We start from the raw sequence: 13,084 nt of genomic DNA on the forward strand, positions 1-13,084 counted from the left end.
ACTATATCATCCTACAAATCCAACAGCTGACTATCAAAAGGAGTACAACACTTTTAACAAATGATTTTGATTTATAATATAGAAACTGTATGAAGGAATGCAGAACGCAACAATAGCGTGACAATTTTTCTTGTAGGACTGCTTCTAGGACCCGCATTGGATACGTTGCCGTCATGCGTTTTATCTGACCAAGCCTTTATAAGCTTCCATGTTTCTAATGCCTTTACAAGATTTGTGGTTAGCCTGACGCCGCCTATCCTGTTTTCCGATAACTATAGTTACTGCAATATCTTGCGTTGGTATTCAACACATGCCGTAAATGTACTATGAATGTAGACTTTCATATCTGTTACAGATTATTGAGCTAAATGAGGAAAATTGCAAAATTGAACGCTCAATACGGCGTGTTCCAACAGAAATCTCTAATATTTTGTCTGGCATTTGTTTTATTGTTTCTTTTTCTAAAAAAAATCAAACATATCTATTATTCAATTATTTAATTAACACAAGTTTCTTCGTATTATGATTAATCTTGCATTTATCGCGGCGGAAGACAGGCTCATCATCATCATCATGATCAACCCGTCATCTTCGACCTAATACTGAGTATAGGTCTTCCTCTCAGTATGATAACGGTTTAGGCCACAGTCAGTCACGCTGGCCCAGTGTGAATTGGTAGACTTCACACACCTTTGAGAACATTATGGAGAACTGTCAGGCATGCAGTTTCCCTCACGATGTTTTCCTTCACCGTTAAAGCAAATGATCTTCAATTGCTTATACAACGAACATACTTAACTCCGAACAGTTGGAGGTGCGTGCGGAGAGTCGGGGGTTTGATCGGGATCAAAAAGGCAGACGTCTTAAGAACCCCTAGGATATCGCTACTCTAAGTTAGTATTAGTAAGTCTTAGTTAGTTAGTAATTCTTTGATATTGAGAACATTATGCACTAAACAAAAGACTATGTATACTAAGAAGTCTTTGGTATCAAACTATGAATTACATCAGATTATTACAAGTCTGATTAGTAAATAATTCTGTGTTACAGTAATAAACCAACGATTACCTACCCAAAATAACTCAATAGACTGTAGAGGCCGTACTACGAAGCGTGAAATTGCTTCGATGCTTTCGACTAATCCAAGAATCGCTGGGCCGTGAGAACATTTACCATCTTACGAATAGGAGCTTATAAAAGCCGTCATTACAAACTTGATTGTAGACAATAGGAGCCAAGAATAGCTTTACTCTTACGGAAGCTTTAAAACCTTTTCAAACCTTCAATTATTACAGTATGGTTTTATCCGTTGCACCGTTGCGACGTGATTGAAGGACAAACCAACAAACAAACACACTTTCGCATTTTTAATAAGGGTACTTACTGGTTATGCATCAATTGGTCCGCCTTTTGACACTTAGTTTATCATCCAAAATGTTAAGTTAATTGTTATATTTTTTATTAATCAATTATTTGGGTTCACTCACCTAATTTATTTAAAACTGGCCATTATTTTAAAGTCATGACCTGCTGATCACCGACTGCCGAGTGTATCTGCAAAAAAAAGGAAATCGTTAGTGCAGTTTTAAATTCGTAAATTACCGAATTGTAAATTTTTAAATAAGTTCCTAAACGTAATTTCCTAATTTACTAAACGTTTTCTACTTTTGAACTTACCATTTTCCTTCTGATCTTATTAATTATTTATTTTATCTATTAATTATTATTAATCTTATTAATATTAATTATTAATTAGATCTAATCTAAATTTCTAATCTAAATTAAAGTCTGATCTTATTAATGCACCATGCACGCATGTTGCATCATACAAATTCGACTTGTTTCAGCGAATTACAGCAAATTAAGTTTTTGGATCATTGCATATCATGGACTTCCGCAAAGTAACGCCTACTTCTATACAATGCAATATACAACAAATAGACAACGAAGTAATCTTACAAGGGTTCTTTTTTCCTTTTGAGGTACGGAACCCTAAAATGGATCGTGCCATAAAAAGCTTGTAAGTTATTAGTTTAATTTGCATTCCTTCCTCTGCACTAGCCCTGCTCTAATAAAAGCGATGACCGGAGCGTGCGGGCCGCTCTGCGCTGGCGCCATGCCAGAGCCCTGTTATATTTCAGGCCATCCTTTTTATATGTTTTATTAATTTAACTTGAAAGTTATTTTCCTCCTTGATAACTATACCTGTACCTGTTTACTTACTGTACCTGTTTAGGTTTTTAGGGTTCTTAATTGGAACCGACAAGATTTGGAACACCCTTCCAGCATCAGTTTTCCCACCGAATTATAATATAGGTACCTTCAAGACAAGAGTGAATAGGTATCTTCTAGGCAGGCGCGCTTCATCTTAGGCTGCATCATCACTTGCCACCCAGGTCTGATTGCAGCCAAGCGCTAGTCTATAATTTTTTTTTTTTTAAAAGGAACCCTTATAGGATCACTTAAAAGCTGTGATAGCCTAGTGGTAAGGACGTCCGCCTTCTAATCGGAGGTTGGGGGTTCGATCCCGGGCTCGCACCTCTATCTTTTCGGAGTTATGTGCGTTTTAAGTAATTAAATATCACTTGCTTTAACAGTGAAGGAAAACATCGTGAGGAAACCTGCATACCTGAGAGTTCTCCAATCTCAATGTTCTCAAAGGTGTGTGAAGTCTACCATTCCGCACATGGTCAGCGTGATAGACTATGGCCAAAACCTCTCTGTGAAGAGACCCGTACTCTGTAGTGAGCCGGCGATGGGTTGATCATGATAGGATCACTTTGTTGTCTGTCTGTCCATCTGACCGTCTGTCGTGTCATCGTGTCTGTGAATAGGTAATTTCAGGAAGAACACAGCATTTTCCTAATATATAAAGTTTTTTTTTTAGAATCATTAATTTTATCAATAACAGGTTATAGGACCCTAATAAAAATAGGTAAATCATGCTAGATTTAATTTAAATTACTAAACATCATTTCGGCAGAAAATCCAACTTAATGCGAATCGAACTCCAGTTATATCATGGTATAATCAATTAGCGAAACCGAAACTAATCGGTCACCCACGTAGAAATTATCAGAGTAATAATTATTACATAGTACCTAACTAATTCAGGGCTGAATTGAATGAACCAAACCAGTTAGGAAATTAGGATACCAAGTTGTTCTGTCGAGCTATTATATATAACTATATAATGCCAGCGACTTCATCCGCGTCGATTTAGTTTTTTAAAGATCCCGTGGGAACTCTTTGATTTTCCGGGATTAAAAGTAGCCTATGTCCTTCCCTGGATTGCAAGCTATGTCTGCACCAAAATTCGTCAAAATCAGTTGAACGGGTGGGCCATGAAAAGTCAGCAGACAGACAGACACACCGTCGCATTTATAATTTTAATATGGATATGGATGCAGCTTCACACGTCACAAATGTGGAAAATAACCGGTCAAGTGCTAATAGGACTTTCACAGGAAGTTTCACAGGACGTCTTGGCGAATTAGGCCAATATTTAGCAAGCAACGCAATCGGAGGTTGTCGAAACTAGACCAAACCGCCCCCGCATAGTTTCGAATCAAACTTAAAAATATCAAAATCATTTCATACAGACCAGTCTATAGCGAGGTTTAGATTAGCAACAAAACTTGCAGAAGTTAACTTCCGCAAGTTATTTCTACCGTGTAAACAATCACTTCCGCAAGTTTTGTAACTTGCTGGACTTGCCGCAAGTCACAAATGTATGCACATGTACAATATTGCTCGTAGTGTAAACAATTCTGCAAGTACTTGCAGAATAACTTGCAAGAAGTTCTTGCTAGTCTAAACCTCGCTTATTTAAACCTTGTCCGTTTCCATACATAGTCTGTACAATGTCCTACTGTATTGTTATAAGGCCTACGTTGCGTAAGTGTTACAACATATCCATGCCCAAATCAGGTTATACCTACTCGTACTTACCAAGACTAACTCAATGCTTTGTATACCTGCTTGAAAGATAATATTATGAAGAAGTCAAATCTCCAAAATGGATGGTCGCCACAATTGAAAATAGTAATAAGAGAAGTGTGTTGTGAATAAATGAGACACAAATGTATTTAACATTTGTAGCAAAGTAATAGAATACTACTTCTACTTAGGTTTATAGCTATAGAGATATATTTTGGATCCATATACAAGTGCTTTTGAATCGTCACTGAATCAACCACTGATTAGTAATGCCCTATCTAGTTCCTTCCGCATAGTACCAGACTCCTACCGGTTAAAACCCCTCTTTCCCTCTTTTCTCTAAGCAGAACTTATGTCTCCGCCTTGTACCACTACTGAGTCATCTTCCCTAACTTTCATCTTTTTCCTTTCTTGCCATTATACCTTCCATGGATTGCCAGCCACTTCTTTTTCGTCTCCGGCATTATACCTACGAGACCTCTGACACCGCTCTACGCTTCCTATAATACGCGACAGGTCGAGATGGCAATCAGGTTGGGGACACCACGCACACCCTCCGCGCCAACCCGGTGTGGGATAGCGCGAATTACGTGCGGGTGTGCTGGGTGTCCCTGGCCTCATACCTCGATCGCAAGCTCGACCTGTAGCGCACTATAGTTAGTACACGGTCTCTATACTTTGTCTTTTCGGCTCCAACAGCTTAGAGCAATATTAATATAAAATGGGCGTTTATAAATACCGCCTTCACAAAGTTCGTGCGGCGGAGCGATATTCCTGGGAACTACTCTAATTACATTCAATACATAACAGTTACCTAACTTGACATTTTAGTGCCACCACACTGTTATTATATTATACTGCTGGCACGACCTGGCAACAATGTTTAGACTAGATTACTAAGTTATTGGAAAGCATAAAATCTAAATATATAAAAGGAAAAGGTGACTGACTGACTGACTGACCGACTGATCTATCAACGCACAGCTCAAACTACTGTACGGATCAGGCTGAAATTTAACATGCAAATAGCTATTATAACGTAGGCATCCGCTAAGAAAGGATTTTTGAAAGCTGCTTAATATATAAAAGGAAAAGGTGACTGACTGACTGATCTTTTTAGGGTTCCGTACCTCAAAAGGAAAAAGGAACCCTTATAGAATAACTTCATTGTCTGTCTGTCTGTCCGTTTGTCCGTCTGTCTGTCGTGTCCGTCAAGAAAACAGTAGAATACCTATAACACAAGTTTTCATACAACACGTGCATTTACTACATTGGAATGCACATTTAAGTGACAAGTAACCTATTTATACACATTAGTTACATTAGCCAATGAATCACATGATATTAAAGCAACATGATACATGGAAACATGAGAAACTCTGCTAGAGACATGTTTACAGTCAAGCTCTGTGATAATAGGCACGAACCGTTTACTATAATTACAATTAGAGACCTAATTACATTCCGCCAGGTATAATCACACCCACAGACTGGTGGTGTTCATTAGTTTAGTATTGCTAAAGGTGCACTGAACTATCTACATCGTTCTATTGAGTTGGTATATCGACAGTCGACACCTAAGTCTTCTATTTTTTACTATCTGATGCCCACGACTTCGTACGCGTGGATTTAGGTTTTAAAAATCCCGAGAAAACTCTTTGATTTTCCGGGATAAAAAGTAGCCTATGTCACTCTCAAACAATACCCATGCAAAAAATCACGTCGATCCGTTGCGACGTGATTGAAGGACAAACCAACAAACAAACACACTTTCGCATTTATAATAAGGGTACTGATTCATTAGCTGCCCCGGCGAACTTCGTACCGCCTAACAGTCGCTTCTTTTTCAGGATTTTTTTAAAAAAATTCTCTCCGTAAGAACCATCCCCGTACTTCAAGGAATGTTATGGAAAAAGAATTAGCGAAATCGGTTCAGCTGTTCTCTAGATTTGCGATCAGCAACACATTCAGCGATTCATTTTTATATATAGAGATAGGCAAACGCTTGACCACAATCATACCTGATGGAAAGTGATGATGTGGCCTAACATGGGACGCGTTTGAAGATGCCCATTCACTCTTGTTTTAAAGATACCCGGGTTGTAATTCGTAGGAAACACATATCGTGGAAGAGTATTCCAAACCTTAGCCACGCGTATGCGAAACGTTTACCTACTTCAAGTAAACTGCTCACGATGCTTTCGAATGTCAGCAGATGTTAGAAAAATTAATATTAAAAAGCTAAACGTAAAAGGAGATTAAAACCACTGCCATAGATTCAACCTACAAACCTATAAGGAAGTAAAGAGTATAAATATGGAAGTATGCTGTAGAAAGGTTAAATTGGTACGTGGTTGATAATAGCGTACATTTAATGCAACAGAACCGTTCTGTGGGATTTGTTAGGGTCATTGCACACACGATACTTTGAGAATCGGCAATGGGCGATTTGATTGATTTTCAGAAGCTTGAAGTTACGATTGAACTTTTAACTTTAACTCGTGTCGATAATATCGGAAGCGAATTATGAACACCTCCCACGTGGTGCAGTAGAGAGCGCTGTAGTTTTATAAATGGGAAACCTGGCACTTATCGCTCAAATACCACGCTCATAGCGCAACAAATCGTCAAACAGCGAAGCAGCGGCAAAGCAATCTCTAAAAATTCAATTTTGATACCGATATATTCGATATCGATTGAAATAATTGTCCAAAATGCAATGCTAAGACTGATAGAAATAGCGACTTTCCATGTCATACCGGAAAGCACAGAGTTGGCAGTGAGACGCCCCAACTAAGTGGACACAAAACATGAAACGAATCGCAGGGAGTCGCAGGACTCTGGCAGCGCAAGACTTCAAGAGATCTATGTTCAGCGGATCGATTGAGGTCTAACGACGACAAAGTATCGTGTGTACTTTGGCTCTAATACATTCCCCGCTGACCGATAGCTAAAGGCTAGGTAGGCACAGCATGTAAAATTCTAGACTATCATTGCACACGTAGACTGGTGAACAGACTGCATATTAACTGAGCTTACACTACAATTGACCAGTGCACCTTTTAAACGGTTAACCTAGGCTAAACAATGTTCTGATTTCAAAGATTTCAGTACTTTGAAAATTATATCGAAAATCCATACTAATATGATAAATGCGAAAGTGTATGTCTGCTAGCCATTCACAGCCCATCCGTTTAATAGATTTTGACAAAATTTGGTATAGAGATAGCTTGTATACAGACGAACTAAGGCTACATTTTACCCCTGGAAATCATATAGTCCCCGCGGGATTTTTAAAAACCTAAACCACACGGACGAAATCGCTGGCTTCTAGTGCTGCGTAGGTACTAAACGCGTTTCAATAAATCGGTGTGCATACATTTTAAAAAGACGGCCTGAATTAAGAACCACCTCCTTTTGGAAGTCCGTTAAAAATAAGGTCAGTTTATATAAAATCATCAAACACCAAAAATATTTAGGTAGATCTTAAAATATTTTTTGTGTTTGATACCTATCAAAAAAAAATTGGACAGCTCGGGAATATAGCTCCATAATTATTTGTAAGTAAAAGTAACTATAAAAAGAAAGTTTAGAGGTATAAATCTTCTAGCATCTAGTTTATTCACAATTGTTTCGGCGAAAAAACGGCGTTGTCTGTTCTGTGATATTACAAGTAAGTACAAATTCTATGAACTCAATATTTACAATTTTCTACGTAAATGCCTATTCAATATCATTGGTTAATCTATCCTTGCCTCTATCTCTAAACCTCGTTGCGTCGCTTCAAGGCAGATCCTAAATGGAAATACCGCTTCTGATTCATTGATTCGACACGCACTACCTTCAGCGATATTGAGCCTTTTAAGGTTGCAAATGTAATATTCGATTACTATAAACCTAGTTCGATACACCTGTCCATTAACTAATCCTAACGGTAAAGGAGAATGCACACATTAGGAGGCGCAAGAGCTTCCAGAGCCGCAATAGCTTTAAGAGTAAGTCAAGAGTGAATATGCATCTTCTAGGCAAGCGCGGTCCAGTTTAAACTGCATCATCACTTGCCAGCCAAGCGCTAGTTTATAAATTAAAAATTAAAATGTCTCCTCACAGAATGAGAAGAATTCGGCCATGGACCACCAGTCACCACGCTGGCCACGTTCGGATTGCAGACTTCGTACAATTTTTGAGAACATTATGATGAACTCTCAGGCATGCAGGTTTTCTCATGAAGTTTTTCTTTACCCTTAAAACAAGTGATATTTAATTACCTTAAACGCACATATAACTCCGCAAAGGCGCGTGCCCGGGATCGTACCCCGGACCCCCCGATTAGAGGCCGACGGATCTTAACCACTGGGCTATCACCGCTTCTTATAGTTACCTGTACCTATACAATACGATTAATTTAAATCAATGATTAGTTAATTACATATTATAGTCGAGGAGCAAGATCCAATGAATTGATGTGCTCTTAAAGTTTTTTTTTTTGTCCAGGCAGATGTTTTACCCTGGGATCAGCTGATAAAATTACTATAAGATAAACGGTTTCTCGCAGATGTAAGTCGTCTGCATAGCACCGTGATGCACCTGCAAATTCTTTGAATCATCATCCATAAGTTAGAGCAGAATAAGCACTAGGCCATATAAAAAGTTGAAAGTCAAAAACAAGTCGTAATAATTAAAAAAATTTAAACAAACACGGTTACCATACCAAAACATACCCACGAACTAAATAAAAAGTAAAAATAGTTACTTTTGATAATGGTGCCATGCAGTTGCCATATTGAATTTTTTCAGAAAAGTTATAGCCAGTGTCACCCGGGATTATGATGTAATGATTCTAACAATACAAGTTATTTAACAAACAATAGAGTTATGGTGGAATCAAGAAACCTACTGTATACATTACCATGAACCCTGAAAACATTTTTTGGCCAGTCGTGTAACAAGGAGAATAAGACGTACCTCTTTATGCTCTTTTTTAAATATGCATACCTACATCTAATAGGTACCTACGGGGAAATTTTATAATTATCCATGACATAGATATTAATCTATACTGTAACATGCACCTACTGAGTCAAATCTGTAGCCAGTTAACTCAGCAGTTAACATAAGATTAGGGATCAGAACTGCTCGTACTAAATACATTATTAATTATCTTGACTATTTGAAATAAATCACCAAACCTAAAACTAAACATGAATGGAAATCAAATACATAAAACATAAACAAAAATTTAAAAATCTCACACTCTCAGCACAATGAAAGAAAATCCATTAAAAGTATTTATGTGTATAAATATAAATATATTATAGCAAATACTAAAATCTGGTAAGAAGTGGTATTCCTACTTTCGACACCCCAACTAAGTAACTAACAAGCTAAAAGAACATGCTATCCTAGAAACACAAATGCTAAGGTCGAAAGGGGAAAGTCGCAGTCAAGTACTATCTCCACGATTTAAATAGATAGCATTTGAATAGTAACGTAGAACTAATCAAGTCATTAAAATAAGAAATTAAGTTATACCTGAAGGTGAAGACCTATAAAAAACCAGAAATCAAGATTATTAAACCACGTTTATTTTACACTAAAATTCTCTTAAGTAGTAAAAAACTTTTCTTGGTAAGAATAAAGGTTGCAGAAAATCAAGTTGTCCTGGATTGAAGGAATCTATAGTACGGTGATTGTAATATTATATTCCTTTATATAAAACCTAATAAAAAAATTCCGAATAATTAGAAAAGAATTGCAAAAGTCTGGATATTTCTCACAGATGTATAATGTATTTGATGAAAACATAACTAAGAATACGAATTCGATGAACTCTAAACCTATTCGTTAACTAGTTATTTGCCATGTTTACACAGGTGAAAAAAATCCTAATGGTTGTCCAACAATATTTCACCACTGGCAAGAGGGCCACATCAAACAAACTACAGTAGCTTTCAACTTTGAAATTGGGCAACTGTCTAAATAGTGCTCAACATCATTGCGGTAAACGAACTTGCAATATTCGGAAAACATTTCAACAGAGAAAAAGCGTTATTGCAGTTTACAGTTGTAATAACAACTAATCCATCGTGAATCTTCCGCGGTCCGCCTTCATTGGTCTTTAAGTAAGTAAATGATTGAAGCAAATCAAGTAGATAGGTAAGGACTCAGTTTGCGCACGTGTCGCGGTTGAGACTCTCACTGAGTCTAACTCTTAACCGCGACGTATGCGAAGTTCCTGTGAAAAAGGACCCCGGATGGGTTCGAAACTAGTCTGGTTAACGTCGACGAAATACGTGAGTAAAGCCGTTTTGTCATACATGTATAATGGAAATCACTCACGATAGTTTAAACGCGAAAATAGATAGGTAATTATTTCTTCTACAATAAAATTCTAAACCTAAAAACGACATCATCTTGCTTAGTATAAGTTCTAATCTCCTTCTTGATTTCTATCTATCGAAACTTGATAATATTTGCCTTTTTATATAAATTTTGATAGCACGTCAAACTCTACCATGATTGTGTGGATTATGATAAAAACCAAGTCACTAAATAACATGACAACCCCTTATTATAATAAAAAAACACGTAGGGCCATCATACAGTTATGTTGTTACGGGTATTATACGTGATATGTTTTTCACCTATGACAGTGATTTGTTTTTATCAAATTATTACCAAATGTTCATGTTATTCCTAATGCTATAGATTTAAGCATATTTTATCGTTTAAAGATTGCTATTAGAGTCGCGTTAGTAGATGTTATACCTACCAGACTTTTTAGGTTCTAATTATCGCTGACTTCGTTGATAGATGTATATTATATCTTTAACTCTAGATGGAAACATCTTACCAGGTACCTAGTGGTCGTAAATATGATGGCAATCGAATCGAGCAGGTCCTAGCTAAACTCAAAAGTGTTAAATGTCATAGTATGGGTAGGTAATAAATAGAAAAGCAATGCAAAAAAGAATATTGTATCTCCACAGTATGCATAAGAAATTTGTAGAAAAAGAAACTAGAATTGTGATCATTACGGCACTAAAAAGATGCACATCTGGTCCTAATGTGTCATGAACCAGATAGCTAGCAGACTAGACTATTATGCGAGGATAAAATAGGTGTATATACTTTCTCCTAAAGCTAGAGTCAAATAGGGTTAAAATCTGAGGAAAAAATGTCTTTTGGTGCTGAAGATCATAGGCGGCGGTAGTTACTTAATAACTGGTGACTTGCATGATCTTTGTTGACCTCTATTATTTTATCAAAGTCAAAACTTCTTATTTAGATTTTGGTATGCGTAAAAATTTCAAGGTCGCCGAACGTGCTTGGAGTTCCGATAGATGTAAAAACTAAACTTAGTAAAATGCGTAAAAAATTACTTCTCACGCGCCATTTAAAACTGGCATGTCAAAAGGACGATACTTTTGACATGACAGTTTACCCATGTAGTTAAAATGGCGCATGAGAAGTCATTTTGTACGGACTATAATGTAGGTAAATGGTTTTAATCTCTAAATCATGATAATAGAAATTTCAATGCTACAATTAATCTGAAAATCCTAAAAACCAACCAATTTTTTAAACTAGGTACTATAACACTATAATACCATAATACCAGCCGAATCGTTGTTATAAATTCTAGAAGAAAAATACACGACGACAAAACGTGCCACTCCCTTGAGTCAAATTGTTTCTCGCACTGTATACTAACACGATAAAATTCTCGAAGGGTGTGTTGATTGATTACTATCGTCGAAAGATCAGAAGGGGTCTTTTGGTCCTCTAATTACGTAATTTCTTACTGTTATACATTTATAGATTGTGTTAACTTATAAGCTAGACGGAAAATTATAGCTGTACTTTAAATAGATGTTAAGCTTCACGTCTATTTGGAGAAGCTACTCGATCTTTGGGCGCTCTTGAAGTAGGATCAAAGAAAGCTGCTGCTGATTGATATCGTTGACATGTTTTTGCTTTTGATCGTTATTTTTGTTCGAGCATTTTTCGTTAGGCTTAAACAAAAACGAACACATTTCTATTTAAGAAATGCATAATCTTTATGGAAATTTTAATGGCAATTTCATTGTCTGAAAGATCCGCCGAAGGCTCAAGAATGACCGGAAATATAAGAGGCGTATTTTTTTGAATAGGCTGAACGTCAGTAGCATCGGAGGCGTCCTAATTTAATTTTGAAATCGATCTCTGTTGAACGTTGACGTCATCAACATTTTCTCGATGTGCCCGATACAAGTGAATTTTTCAGCTGACATCACATGTTACTATTGTTGTGGGTCATTTAGTACATATACAATCACCTTTGAACACTATAAGCGATTCTGCAACTGTTCATTTGTTATGATAAGCACCAAGTAACCAGACTTATTTACAGTTTTGTTTACGATTATCATTATTATCATCATCATCAAGCGATAGACGTCCACAGAAGGACATAGGTTTCTTGTATGGACTTCCACACGCCACGGTCTTGCGCCACTTGAATACAGCGCGACTCATTTGATGTCGTCTGTCCACCTAGTGGGGGGTCTTCCAAGACTGCACTTTCCGGTGCGAGGTCACCACTCTAGCACCTTGGGACCCCAACGTCTATCGGTTTTTCAAACTACGTACCCTGCCCATTACCACTTCAGCTTCGCAACCCATTGAGCTATGTCGATAACGGTTACTCTGGTTCTCTTACGGACCTTGTTTAGGATATCCGTCCATTATTTTAGTTGAAATCAAGTTTATCGTATCAGAATCTACTAACAGAATATCTATTAATTTCATAGGTAAGTACCTCAAATTGACATAGGACAATCTAGCTCATTATTTCTTGAATTTGAATAAGTAATAAATTCAAAACGAGCAACTTTCTCATTCTCTGAGGCTACAAGGCTGTTTGGTTGTGACAGTTTGCGCTTTCTGCTGTCATGATTCAATTTGACTCCCTGATTTAAGTACGCAAATGCATCATGAAATTATATTATATAAAGTTTTACTTACTTATTATATCGTATTTTACGTAAATATAATATTACTAGCGACACGCTCCGGCTTCGCATGGGTATGACATGCCTATGGTATGACAGTTTTTTGTATTGGGAATCAGTCAAAATGTCAAATTTATCCGTTAGATAAAGTT

At 37.0% G+C, this 13,084-nt stretch overlaps 1 protein-coding gene across 1 annotated transcript in view; it reads right to left on the bottom strand.

The window, feature by feature from the left end:
* Nucleotides 1-13,084, bottom strand: part of klar (klarsicht) — a 351,127-nt gene that overhangs the window by 324,300 nt on the left and 13,743 nt on the right. The window contains exon 2 of the mRNA XM_034980055.2: nucleotides 1,488-1,554. The gene's annotated coding sequence lies outside the window, so the exon portion shown is untranslated. The remainder of the gene's footprint in view (nucleotides 1-1,487; nucleotides 1,555-13,084) is intronic.

The sequence above is a fragment of the Maniola hyperantus genome, chromosome 21 (assembly GCF_902806685.2).
Source record: "Maniola hyperantus chromosome 21, iAphHyp1.2, whole genome shotgun sequence".
NCBI lineage: Eukaryota > Metazoa > Arthropoda > Insecta > Lepidoptera > Nymphalidae > Maniola > Maniola hyperantus.